This window comes from Vanessa atalanta, chromosome 1, assembly GCF_905147765.1.
Source record: "Vanessa atalanta chromosome 1, ilVanAtal1.2, whole genome shotgun sequence".
NCBI lineage: Eukaryota > Metazoa > Arthropoda > Insecta > Lepidoptera > Nymphalidae > Vanessa > Vanessa atalanta.
This window is the reverse complement of record NC_061871.1, coordinates 8,019,766-8,034,914: the sequence shown is the minus strand read 5'-3', so window position 1 is coordinate 8,034,914 and position 15,149 is coordinate 8,019,766. Positions and strand designations below refer to the sequence as shown.

General features: G+C 30.1%; 1 protein-coding gene across 2 annotated transcripts in view; it reads left to right on the top strand.

The window, feature by feature from the left end:
• Positions 1-15,149, top strand: part of LOC125067523 (solute carrier organic anion transporter family member 74D-like) — a 57,010-nt gene that overhangs the window by 2,455 nt on the left and 39,406 nt on the right. Inside the window, exon 1 of one of the 2 annotated variants that reach the window (XM_047676193.1) lies at positions 9,525-9,725. The exons of the other annotated variant lie outside the window; for it this stretch is intronic. The gene's annotated coding sequence lies outside the window, so the exon portion shown is untranslated. Of the gene's footprint in view, positions 1-9,524; positions 9,726-15,149 lie in introns of those variants that run through there. 2 annotated transcript variants of the gene reach the window in all.

Below are 15,149 nucleotides of genomic sequence, written 5' to 3'. Positions count from 1 at the left end.
ACATATAAGCTATCACAACTCGTATTAGTGACAGTTGTATCCAAATGTTTCTTCCTCTGATTAAAATAATATAATACTTTTTATTTGAAACAGCCGATGGCCTCATTTTAATCTACTATTATTATTTGTTTCGTAAAATGTCTTAAGTAGTTTCAGAACAGTTATCTGCAAGTTGTGAATATTACGTATGGCATACTTTTTCATTCACGCAGCGAAGATAATCGCAAAGATTAGACTTACAACATTTGTAGTATAAAAATACATACCTATTTTATCTACATCACGCATATCCTACACGTGAAGTATATAATATGAATATCCTTTACGATAAAGTAGGCGACATAAATCCTGTGATAAATAATATAGGCTATAAATATTATTTAGGTGTATAAATTAAAAAGATACCTACCCTTACTAATGATAATGATCGAAGTAAAACAACGCTTTTAAGTTATAATTTCGAATAATAGCTACCTTATAAGTTATTATACGTCCACTCTTAGCTCTAGCGTACGGATTACTTTTGGAAAAATAGAAGTATTTTGGCTAACTAGAAAAAAATCTATAGTAGTTCTCGCTTGTATGCTGTAAGTCCTTCGAGCTGTATAATTATCACTGTTTATTCTCAGTCTTTGCTTATTTACCATTTACACTACATACTAATTATTACTAAAGGGTGGTAACAGGCGAGGGCTCTACTCTAAAACAGTCTTCTAGTGTGCTTTCAAATATTATATCTAGATATAAACAAAAAATATCTAGTTATTACTACTAGATTCCTAAAATAAACATGGAACTATCACAAGCCAAATCAAATAGTGGGTGGGTGTTCAAATATGTTTTCTTTATGGTTTCCTTTCATGTTCTTTTATGTTGTTTGTCAGAGTAGTAAGAACATGTAGTAGTTGCTTTTTCGTCCAGGATGTCACTATATCACCACAACCTTTTGCGCCAACTTTGCTATTATAATTCTTTTTAGTTTCGTTGAGAACGGTCATCCTCAAATCATTGACTGTTGTTTAGTGTTAGGATCAAAAAGATATGGTCACAGTTTGTTCGTGTAATGTTCGTTTGAATGCAACTATCTATATGAGATCTCTAATTGTCTGATGAAGTCTTCGGTCTACTAATACTAGATTTTTGACGTCGTATACATTTTGGACGTGACGTGGCAATTGGAACGGTCGTCCTTCACTATGCTCTATCTGTACATATTCTGCCCAGCTTAAACTGCTTGGACCAATTTAAAAATGGGGAATATTTGAAATAATTTCTAATTAGAAATATTCGATTAATTTTTATTATTACCTTTTGGCTAACCCTCATATGTTCATTGCCGTTACGTTTATAAGTAAGGCCTATTTACAGATAGACGAGATACAGAAACTTAAATATTATTAAAATATAGATAAAAAATCGTCAAATCCCATTGAATAATTGCAAGTATGCATATGTTCAGAAACCGGTAAATGGAAATAATAACTACGTCTTATCACAAAACAAATTCGTTTTGTTTAATCAAACTTGATTTAAAGAATTTCGTTCACGTTGTCGTGATTTATTTAATCATTAACTGTCAGGTGTCTTATTCGTAATTGATCTGAAAAATGTGTAATGGTTAATAATTGCTCGCTACATGAAGTTATAGTTTTAATTCCCACGGTAATTCAGTAATCCAGTAATTATTAACTTTTATCTAAAATTTCAATTTTATGTATATTTTTTTCTAATGGAATCATTAACTAGTTTATTTTTTTTCTACAAGGAAAAATATTCGAAGGAAATTTTTATACATTACTGTATCATTAAGATCGCAGTCACTATTTAATTTCAATGAATTCGAAATTCGAAAATTATGACATGCCAATATTGGCTCGATTCCAGAAGGTTTCACATTAACTTTGAAGATGTCCTCTTCTAAATCATTACTTAAACAAAAAACCACTTATACCAATCAGAATCAATATGGCCCAATACATACACGCTTTTACCGAAAGAACGGTATGATCAATTCGTCATTTACAATTTATATAATGTCAATCTGTTTCAATTACAAGTGTTTTTCTTGATGCTGACATGTGGCTTTAATTAGGATATTGGAGGCACTGATTTTATTTTTATATAATATGTAAATATAAAAACTTGAATGAATGACACTTTTGAATTATCTGTAAAGAGAGCATATGAAAATAAAATTCAATAGATGATATGTATCCTAAACAAGGTAAGGAGGTATATTGTTATGTAATGCATAGATCACATTTGATAAGTCAGGTATTCAAATAAACTGGTTCTAGATATTAATGCCGAATAACAACCATAGGAGTATTTTTATCAATAACAACTTTGCAATAGATATTTTAATTTTAATCCTTTTTAAAATAATGCGTACAGCCTCCAGGCTCTAGTTATTCAAGAAAACAACAAAGACAGAATAAGTACTTTTTGCAGCTTGATATTTATAGTTGTTTCTCCGAACGTTCATTATAAGTTGTTAATAAAGTAACCGACAGTAATCGAGAACAATGTATCTACGACCCCAAATTAATTGCAAAAAAATTGAACATGCCTTGGTTGACCCATCACGTACGCGCGAAAAAAGACGAGAACACTATTTTGTACCGAAATGACCCATTCCAGAGTCATTCAGGTGGATTTAAGTTGATGTTCTGTTTTACGGCTGTTTTTATAGTAATGGCACAATATAATGTGGAAATAAATATGAAATCGGTAACTTGAATATTCTGAATGCAATTTAAACTGCAATCTTCATGTTTCAGTTTGTTTATTGATCAGATCCGATATTTATCTCTCGCCTCTCTCATTTAATTTTATTTTGTATAAATATTTACGGAACAGGTGACTCTGCTTACCGATTGTGGTCAGCTTGGCACATATTATTCGATCTAGGTCAATATTTCCGTATACCTTTCAAATTCTCCTACAACTGATCATTATTAAGTTCATTTTACTTCCGTCACGTGATCATTAGTTAGTTAGATCATTATTCGATTCTCATTTGACTAAATTGTAACAGGGCCTTCATTGTATCTGCTTTACAAATTTCGAATTATATTATTGTCTAGAATGTGTATGGTCATCCAATAATGGATATAAAGAATTTAATTTATGGAAAATTTGTTACATTAAAAGATTGACTTAAGTATATTATATATTATATTTTATTCATTTGAACGTGTAAAACAACTCCTAAGACTAAACCTTAAGTCGCTATTTTTTGTTTATACAACGTCGAAAAATCTATTTTATTTCTATAGCAACCCTGAGAGATATCCACCGTCCAAGGAGATAAGATGTTGATAAATTTCAACTATTTTATATTCAACATTAATATTAAAAGAGAACACTGCGTCATCGTTTAATATTTGAATCGCAGAATTGTGATCTCTTGTTGACACGCATTGACTTTCATGGACCCTTTAAAAATTCATTTTGTCCTAACAATATGTTACATGTTTAAATTGTTAACGCTTATCAGCGGTCGGCGACGGTTTAGCATAACTTCTGTTTTCAAAATATTTATATTAGTTTGAATTTTAATAGAATTGCATGTTATTCAATATAACTCTATTAAAGATGTTGTATATTATTTTTACAATTATTATGATCAAATAAATCTAACAAATATCTTCTGTATTTCAAAGTAAACTTTTTGTTTGTAGCAATTTACGTACTATTAAAGTGGATTCTATATATATATCGTATAATCCTTTTCTATTATATATTAGTTTATCAGCAAAAAATATTAAAGACATAAACAAGAACACATTTAATGTTTTAATATTTCCGATTCATCGATTGTTATTAGATTGATAGTTGTTAGTTTCCTTGTCACAAAAATTAACTGACCATTAATATCCCCCTACCCTTAAGTATATTTTTGGAGTTTATTCCATCACTTTGCTTAACTGCTGATTGGTGGAAAAGTGTTGCACTAGATGAACCACATGAACATTTAGTGTATATACTTGTTTGGATTTCATTTCATAACTTTCGATTAAGATCCCACGTGGATCTTCTGTCCACTGAGCCTTCGAGCAGTTCTCACATGTCTATAACATTAGAATAAACACGGACGAAAAAAGCGCTGTCGCTTTTTTGTATATAATAATATAAACAATTCCATTATGAATGTTATTTCTGTATAATGAGGTAGACATAGAATAACAATATGTTTTCGACTTATGAAATTCATAGTAGTTGATATTTTAAGTTCAAGGAGATTGTGTTTAGGTCATAACGGTATAATTTCAGGATTTTATTTATTGTCCCGTTATTGGATTCACATGAAATTCATATTTGTTATCGAGAGAGGTTTTTATATTTTACTAGTTGTCTCGGCTTCGCCCGCGTTTATTTATGTTGTACGACAAATATACAAAGAAAAAATATTTATTTGGCTCTAGATTATTCCCAGCTATACAAAACAAATAACCAAATGTTCATCACGATCGGACCATTGACTAAGCAACGAATAGAGGATGAATATATAGACGTATTTTTTGGGATATTTGTAAATGTCTTGCTATTGTACGTGTAGGAATGTTATCTAAATAACTATATTTAAAGGAATGTTAAGAATGCTTACGATATGGTGATTAAGAATACATTAGAAACTAGGCCCTGATAAATTAAAAAAAATTCTAACTTAAACTTCCGAGGAGAAATATTAATATTTTTCAGTTCTAATATAAAATAATACAATACGTATTACAATGTTAATAATAGTTAAACTAAAATAATTGTATTGTTAAAGAAGAAATCTTGTTACAATATCTATAGTATTTATTTTTAAACCAAGTATTCCGTCCCACGGTGGACAAAAACTGCAATACGAAGCGAGTCTTTGACCACATTCACTATGTAATACCGAGTAAAGCAAAAAGTGGTTTTGTGTTCGCTCCTCTAGATAACTCGTCTAATGCGCTAGGTTAGGTGGCAATAATTCTGCCTTTCTGGTGTCGTAAATACGTAGAGGTCCGACTCCATCTCCCGATACGCTGTGCACCTGACGTGTACCATATTGTCCTCTTTTTTTTTACTATTCTTATTATTTCAAAAACGTAGCCTGTTGCCTCTGCCCTAATTCATATGAAAACTATAATATTTAATGTATTTTTTATAACTAACTTGAATGATATAATACTTTTATATTATGTCACGCAGCATCATTATTGAAACAGCGATTTGGGTGAGATGCATTATCAAAAAAAATATCGAATCGTTAAACTATATTTTGTGTATTGAAATGTCTGAAAATAAAGATTGAAAAAACAATAAATAAAAATAGAAAAAACTTAACAAACAAATTTGAATGCTATTGTAATTTCAGTAGTTCGGGATGGCCAAATAAAATTATGTTTTACAATGATGTTTCAATCTCTCTCTATATTTTTACAATGCTTCCCAATCATCCAATTGTTTTCCTCAATCACTTTTAAAATAAGAAATAGAAATAATGCCAGTATTAAATGTTATTCAATATAAAATAATATTAACTAAAGTTGTACAAATTATTGATCAATTAATTACAATAATAATTGTATATATTTATAATATGTAATAATAATGTGATTTTATTAATGATATAATTAATTATGGTATCCTATGACGTAGTACCGTATTAGAGGCTAGGGCTAGTTTCTAACACTATATAAAATAAAGTAAATCCATAGATACTATAATCCTAGGAAATTGCGGCCTTTCAATTTTACGCTAAATTATTTTTGGCTACGTCTTAACGTGGTCGATTGTCGTGATTATCTACGCAATATTTCGTGTTATTATGATCTGTATACATATTTAAATATATGTATTTAGTTTAGAACATACATATATACGATTTTTCTAGCGCTTTAAACATAATGCCCGGCATAAATGCCTTGCCTTTAAATTAAGTAAACAGTCTGATTAATCGATGCGTAATCGTGTAGATTACGACGTAAAATAGTCATTTTCATATAAAAGTAAAAAATATATTTTCTAAATAAATAAAATTAAACATTATAACTAAAAACCATAAATTGAATAAAATATATTAACATCAAATAATCCTGTTCATGTATTAAAAACAACTTAGAAATTAACGTTTTTTATCGTAGGATATAAACGTTCTCGGATCCAATTTAGACTCGGTAATCGCGTTAAACATAGAGCGTTCGAAGCGTTGCAGTATCGGCCGTGTTTGTGTTCATTACGATTTTTTACATATATTCCATTTGTCTGTGCTTTGGAAGTTGGAATTATCCTTGTATGGAGTTGAATGTGTCTTGTAATCTACGGGTTTACGGTTACGTTTCTGGACTAGACGCCATTCTGCAGGTGCATCATGACATGTATATACATTATACATACATATGTATATAAACTAGTGATTATAGAGCCATCATTGTTATTTTTTAATAAACTGCTTATAGAATATTGTATTCAATGATGTTTGTAAGTTGGTACACATATATGTAAGTTCAATACAATTTGTAAGAAGTGTAAATGAATGCTTTTTATAATTTAAGTCGAGACTTATATATTATTATAATACCCTATTGAACAGATTTTTCGTATTGAAATTTTTATCGTAAAAAAAGTCCAATTTTGCATATCTCAATCCCAATGTCAATGCCCATGTTATAAAAGTATGTTTAAAAAACTGTAAGCACTATAGAAAAATTGTAAAGAGAAATGATACAAGAATAAACAATATATGTAGTTCCTCATTCGTCACTGCTCCTTCTCCGTGGCTCGTTGTGTATGTATTGTAATCTTAAGAAATGTACTATCGGGCGCAAAGAGATTTTTTCGAATCAACTAATTCTCATTTCAAAAAACTAACTTCTTCAGCCGTATATTTCTATTATCTATATATCTTTTATTAGTTCTAAAGTTTACAATTAAATAAAAATCTATTTCTTAAATCGAATATAAATTAAGTATAATACAAAATAATTTCAAAAACTATTGCTATATCACATCAGTATGCGAACTATACGAACGAACGTCCATATACAGACAGCCTCGATGTTCTATAACCGTATCCTGTAATACTTCAATTATACCTCTTATATTCGACGTTTTGGCAGATTTACATCCAATGTGGTCACGATCAGACTATAGGAACGGTATGACCTACTTACTAAACTTCTCGTGTAAGAAGATAATTTATTTATATACTGAACACAAAATATTTTTGTTACATTGAAACTCGAATGGATGAATCCAAAATAGAATAATCAACAATCAACAATAAATATAAAAGATAATAATAAATGTATGTAAAAAGTCGAGTAATATCGTCGAAAAAAAATTGGCTGCGTCAAGAAAGTTTTTAAAAGTATTCTCCAAAGTGACTATAGAAAGGGTTGAAATAAATTAAATAAATACCATATTTTTCATTTTTATTTCTAGCCATTTGTACTATTTTTATAACAGGTTGCCTGGAAGTGATCAGTGGAAGCGATAAGGTCGCTTTTGCATGTTGTACGTTTAAATTTTTATTTCTTTTTGTTTTCGCTTTAGTTATGTTTGTTGTATGCAATAAATATTAAATAAATAAATATTCCTTGTGCAGGCGCATTTAGTGGTATATAATAGCAGCGTGGATTATAATTGCTCAAGTGTTTATAAGTGTTGTATAAAAATACAAATGATTTTTGGTACAATAAAAGTAATAAAAGCATTATACTTCGCGATATTTGATGACTAAAACTTATATAATTGTATTTTAGAGCAGTATCACCGTAAGCTTTACCTTATTACCAGCTAGGATACTACTTGTTCACCAGGTCTCTCAGGTCACTCAGGTCATAAATTTTTACATGAAGAATATTGTCTTATGTGTATTGAATTAGGTAATATACCTAATTCAATGCACTTTTTTTTTCTCAATTATTCAGTATTTGTCTCAAAAATCTATCATAAAAAAAGTAAAACTTGCAAAACTTTTCATGATTTCTTTTTACCAATAAATTTAATTATTTTATGTTTTGATGAAATTCAAATCTTGAAATGATAGTGTATAGGTACATAAAATATCAAATTTTAATATTGAGCTAGATTTATCTAGTAGGTATAAAATGAGTTTGCACAGTTTATACCTGCTTAAATTTATAAATTTTGTCAGTCATTAGGAATCCCGAAAATCAAGTTTTTTTTGGCTTAAATTTTTTGTCTTAAAAAAGCAGACGCGATTTCTTTTATTTAGTTGAAATCGGCTAGACAACAGAAAAATGAAATTAAATCTCAATAGTTTTTTTTAAAACAGCTTATAAAAATAGATAGATTACAACTTGTTCATCATAACAATTTGCATAAAATGCATTTCTTTATTAAAAAAAGAAGCAGTTACAGTGTTGCATTATATTTGGATGGTTTTGAAATTGTGTTAATTATTTTATAAGCAAAACGTGTTTTTCTTCTATGAGGGGAAAAAAAGAATTAGACAAAGCGTTATAAAATATTAACCCTTTGTATAATTCTTTTTGTAAGTATAATGTGTTTTTTTATATATGTATACTAACTTCTGCCCGCGACTTCGTCCGCGTAGATTTTGGATTTGTGACACGATTGCGTATCTCAAAAGGAAATCAAAATAACCCATAATGATACAAAATATATTTTTTTTAAATAAATAGAAGTAAGAAGATGATTTTTTTAAACTTTGCGAAAATTATGAAAACTTTATAACACTATACAGATCATAGATGTGATGTAAATAGTTATATTATGACTTGATTTTTGATTTTGTAAACTTATTTACCGACAATTTTCTTCTATACATATAATTAATGAACAAATCGACCGAATCTGTAGGTGTATTCAATGTACACCTACAGATTCGGATTTCAGAATTTTTTGAAAATTCAAAGCTTATTATATTTTTATATGCTTAATAGCGGTCGCCCAGGGAACCTTTTTTTTTACGACATAAAATTTAGCCTATGTTACTCGTGGATAATGTAGATTTTGAATGGTGAAAGATTTTTTTAAATCGGTCCAGTAGTTTTTGAGCCTATTCATTACAAACAAACAAAGTTTTCCTCTTTATAATATCAGTATAGATTAATATCGTTTGCGTTAATTCTGCTGCTTAATGACAAGATAATAGCGCTGTGTTTTATTTTTTTTATTGTTTTATTTTCAAGACAGTATAACAGAATTTATCACATTTAATATATACCGAATTTTGAGATATTGCCTTAAATTGAATTTCTGTAGAAGTATTTTAGTCTCGTATGCTTAAGATATATTATCCTTCCACTACCGTTTTGCTAATCACATTCCTTGTAAAGTTAACCTAGTACATGCCCAAACAGATTTATGTCAATTATACTTCAATAACGACTTACACTTAAACATGGCCCAAAATCTTATCTCTAGGAGTAATTGAAGGTAAATCTCCAAGAGCGGTCAGCTTGTATATCGTTGGTAGTGACGTAAGTGAGCGGCGTGATTCGACCAGGCTTTTTGGCGGGCCCCCCACCAACTATTTGTTTACAAGAGTCGACGCCGCACGCCGGCACTCCGCTCTGACTAGCACGCGAGGCGCGACGCACCGACCACCGACGGTGTCGTACACTTTGCCGATTGATAAGTGATCCTTGCCAGTGTTACCGACGCTAACGGATTCATAAAGTCCTTTTGCTAATATATTAGTCGTATGCGCTATACTCGTTAAGTGCCAAGGAATCAGCAATAAGCCGAAATTGATCGTAAGTGGCATCTATATATTAAATTGCTAGTTTGGATTATTTAGAATGTATGCAAATGTTTATTTCAAAATCAGCTTAAGATATACTCGCATTACCATTAAAAATGGAATTCACGATCTAGGCTTAATGGTACTTAGTTTAGCTGCATAACTTCTGTGTTACTTTAGACTTTTGCCTTTAATGTCACAAGTGTATGGTGTGAGTTGTTCAATAATTGCTCATAAGTTTGTATTTTTACAGTTAGTAATTATTAACTAGGAAATATGAACTAATTTAAATTTTGTTTTTTACAATTAGCTTGCATGTTTTCGGTTAATATATGTTCTTATGAGATTGGTTAAAACTTTTCAAGTTTTTACTCCATCAAATCCCCCAAATTCAATTCGATGGTAATCCGATTAATTAAACATCAGCGATTCATTCTTGAAGGTCGTAATTTCATTTGCGTTCCACTTCGAAACTGAACCGGTTGTGATCTTTTTTAAGTTTCTGTAATAAAATTAAAATATCAACGGGTGGGATCAACAAGCTGGCCCCAGGTATACAATAATTTGGAAAATAAAACGTCAGTCATTAAGTAAGTTAAGTTAGTTAAACAGTCATATCTTTACCCCATTATTTACTCAACACTGTGTTCTGATCAAACGCTGATGGATGTCATGTCAACAAGATAAGACCGTGTAAATACGTGTGCGTTACTGGAAATGACCGATTTGCCGCTACTTATATAGGTCGTTGATCACATAGTATGACTCTTGGCTTAACAAATTACTATGTTAGTGCGTGTAAATATTTAAAGAAAATATTCTTATTGTAAATATAGACAGCGATTAGATAATCCGAGTGTTCAATAAATAAACAGTGAAGGAAATGTATTTAAATCGAAGGCTCTGCTAATATCGATTAAACTTTATAGTACTCAACCACTTCAATCAATATAAAGTTTTATCAATGCTTGCAGAATATATTACTTCAAATCACAAAGCCTACTTTTCTTTATTTTACAATGCCTTTTGTCGTATAGAAATATCACGTGTTGATAGATGATTTAGAAAAATGCGAGACATACCGATTACTTTAATGAAGATCAGATACACTCGTGTATTTGTCGTCGACATTTGGGCTGGCGTTACCGTCCCCAGCCTATTTCTGTTTATAAAAACTGTAGTCGTATGCACTCTTGCATGTTAAGAATAACAAAAAACATTCGTGTGTGGTCTTTTTCATATGTAAATTAATGTATATTGTGGAGAAAAAAAATAGTGTTCTTTTACTTTGAGTATATATGTAGTTTTAAGAGTAAGATGGAATCTTTACAACAAGATCCCAGTAAACGATTAAAAATGTTCAATTGTTTGATAAAAAAATAAGTATACTAAGAAAAAAATGTGAATGTTATTTGTTAAGGATATTATAATATTAATGACTTTTTTTAGATAAAAACACATTTCGGGTATGGTATACGATTGCCTCCAGGCTGTTTCAAAAAGCTATACATACTGTAAACAAGAACTATTCAAATAAAAAAAGTCACACTTAGTTTCTATCGCCAGTTTTTATCAGATACAATACATACAACCAAAAGTAGTTAAATAAAGATTTTGAAATTATTTCATTGGTTATGAAAAATAACTTTATCTTTGGTAGGGCCTTGTACAAGCCGGTCTGTCTTTTTAGCCATAAAACAACGCATCATTTATTCTATTGCTAAACATAAATTATTTGTGTTGTTGTATACGGTTTGTTGTATAAGCCAGTGGAATTATGACACAAAAAGTTATAAAAAGTAAAAGAAGATAATCTAAGAGTCTTAATGTGAAATTTTCTTCAATTTTAGTATTATTTCGTTCCAGACTTTCGTCCTTTTCATCGACCTCTAGACATTCGTCCTTCTCACCTCCCGAACTTAATAATAAACATCAATATGAACCATGTACAATATAAACTTTGTAAAAACTTTTAGCAATCTTAAGTTTTCAGGATATGTATTGTCATGAATTTTAATGATACAATCAAGTAATTCGTTTGCATGTAAAAATTTTAATTTTATCATAATTGATCTCAATTTACTGCTGTATATTAGGCAATATATGCAGCAGACAAATTAATATCTAGCACATAATTTCAATTAGATAATTTAACAAATGCAATTTTGTAGACTGTCTATGATGACCACGCCAACCCGCATTGGAGCAGCGTGGTGGAATATGCTCCAAACCTTCTCCTCAAAGGGAGAGGAGGCCTTTATCCCAGCAGTGGGACATTTTCGGGCTGCTAATGCTATGATGACCGCGTATTAGAAGGCTTCAACTTACAATTAGATAGGAAGCCAATTTGGTGTTTTGCGTTTATATTATTACTCATTTATTCTTAAAATATATTGAAAAGTAGACATACGAATATGATAATGTAGCGTTCTTTTATTATCTTTACGCAAAGTTAACACGAACTTTGGGAAGTTCATTCATATCGGGAGAGATAACTCCCACGGCTGTCTTATCGTATATTGACCGTAGTTCTCAAGCATCACTATCATTAAAAGTATTACTAAAATGACATAATTTACTGTTGTATATTTAATACCCGCAGTTATAACTTTTAAGTGTGTGTATCTATAAGTACCTACATATAATATGCTCAACTGAGCGTTTGCGTATAATTCCTAAAAGGTTTGAGTCATTATTTAAGTAGCAGAGTATTGCGAGTAAAGTAGGTGCTTATATTATATACAACTTTCTGAAAGCAATTTTAATTTCTTATTCACGAGCAATGCCTATAAAGGTGGTTTGGTCTATCAACTTGATACAGAGTCAAATAAACAGAGATAGTTTTGATAAACAGAACGGTTGCTAGGACATAATAATAAAATCTTATCTTTAACTTAAGTCTAACATACCGGTGTGATTCTATCAAAAATAATTATTTTTAATAATTATACAGACTTTTTAAAAATATTTTGTCTGATATATATATATTTTAATATGTTTGCATTACAAGAACTCGTTTCCGTTACCTAAATGATAAAAATTGATGTAATAAAAAAATAAAATAATAAATAAGTAAAAATTGACAAGAATATATATACATAATTCAAAATTTAAAGATACGTACAATGTTCTAGAGTAGTAGGAAGTACAGATATATATAATGTATGAATATATATTTTTGTATTTTCCCTAGACATTTGCTTGGTGGTTGGGGTTTGAAGTAAAAACCAAGAGGTTAAGTCAAGCCAATTAAAGCCAAGCTCAAGCAAAGGGGATAGGTATCAATTCATCATATATTTTACTAGCAAGCAGCAATATTTAGTACTGGTCCTGTTAAAGGGTGAGTTTGCCATAGTAACGGCACACAAAAGGCACAATGTCTTACGGCGCGGTTACCACTTACCATCGGGTGGTATATTTGCCCGCCCGCCACTTATGTTATAGAAAAGACAAAATATGTAAGATTATATGCAAAGTGACAAAAAACTTACTAATTCTCCCCAGTTCTGAGGACGATTTATAGTGGTGTGTTTTTATTGCGTTTTAAAAATTTTGAGGCTTGAAATGTGTTATATAATTAATATTATCATTTAAATATTTTATTATATCCGTTAACGTCCTCATTTCGGACTCAGTTGTTAAAGCAACTTTGTTAGTTTCTGGACCGATGAAAGTAATTAGAGAGGTTTCGCTTTCGTCTGACCAGTTCTCGTGGGCTGCTTCTTGTTCTGACATAAATTTTCCTATTAATGTGGTTACTATTTGACGCTGCCTTCTAAGCTTTTTGCCGTTTCAACGGATGATATAAGTTAGCATTTAATTAGTTGTATCAAGTCTATATAATTATCAACGAAATTTAATTTATAATAAATTAAATATCTATCTATTACATTAATTTATATAAACAGTTATTTTTTCAACTTTCATACTTGTATTTTTCAACCTTGCATGCTGTTACTGTAATACTGTTGTATTAAATCATATCAACATTAATATTAAGTATATTAAAATTATCAGAACTATGTTCTCATAATACAAATAAAATAATAAGAGATTGTAAAAATGACTAATTGTATAAAAATCTGGCGTGACTATTTATGTTCTGTTTAATAGTTTAAGGTGGATATAAAACGAAGGGACAATGTTATTGTCCCTTGCCTCGTACGTTACCCCTACGTGCTTAACAAAATATTGCTAGAGTAAAACTCCATTTGTCAGGGATACTGTGGACTGGTCTACGCGTTATTTAATATTACAAAAGTATTTAATATGATGCATTTAAATGTCCAAATTATACTATATCCATACCTTCATATAACTGTTTTGTTTATCTTCATACTATAATTTTGTGAATATTGACATAAAATGATTAGATTGTTAATTAGTTTGTCCTATGTAATAGTTTATTTATGGTATCTCTACTTTAGTAAAATATCAAGTAGATACAGGTTGGTTTCTTATTGCTTTCTGTTGGTCAGTTAACGGTCGACATCCCTCTCGCAGTGCCGGCAGGTTTATGCCTTTAGTATTGTGCGTTAAATGGTGTAGGATTAAGGTTTTATGAGCTAAGCAATGCGCGTTAACAGCGTTAAATTGTAACGGTTCAATTTAATAAGTTATTTTCCTTGCAATTATGACTTATATTCTCCATATTTCTGGATATGCGGCACATTTTATGATATTATACCAATATCTGGAAATAAAATGCGTTTTTATTATAGTTACTTTGTATATGTGTAATAATAGGTCTATTTTGATATTCAATCTGTAATTCTTTCTACTTTGAAAGTAAAAGTTTGCTTTCAGTATCTCAACAGATGAAAGTAATCCAGCGTGCTACAAGTTTGTATTAGATTCGCTCTCGTTTGCTTTGACTAGTTCCTCTGGTATAGCCGGCTTTGTATTTGTGCCCAACGTTTAATTGACTATAAATTTGGACCGTAATTTTATACATAGTTTTTATGAGATGGAAAATTTCGTTACAAGTTACAATGAAATCGTGATAATTGACTCAGACTATAAGTTCTCTTGCGAACCTCACTGAGTAAAGTTTAATTACGCCTTGCGTCTTATAATTGCTATGATATCTGTTATATATGTTGCTGTTGTTTCTACGACGTTAGTCGAAATTGTCGTCGACTATTAGAAATCTAAGAGACTAAAATATTTTTAGTACGATTCAAATATTGATTCAAACTATCAGTTTCTATCAAGAAGATATTTTATTCCATTGAAGTACATTGATTGTAAAATAAGCGAAATTTAAGCAAAATCAGAGTACAAGAGAGAAAGCTTGTACAGTTTACGCATACATAAAATATGATTCGAAAACGACGAAATGAAGATAGCGAAATATTAGTAAATAACTCGTCGGCTCGTCTGTCTCGTTTCTATGTGCTCATGGTGATTTCTTCTAAGTTTTATAAAAGTATGTTTC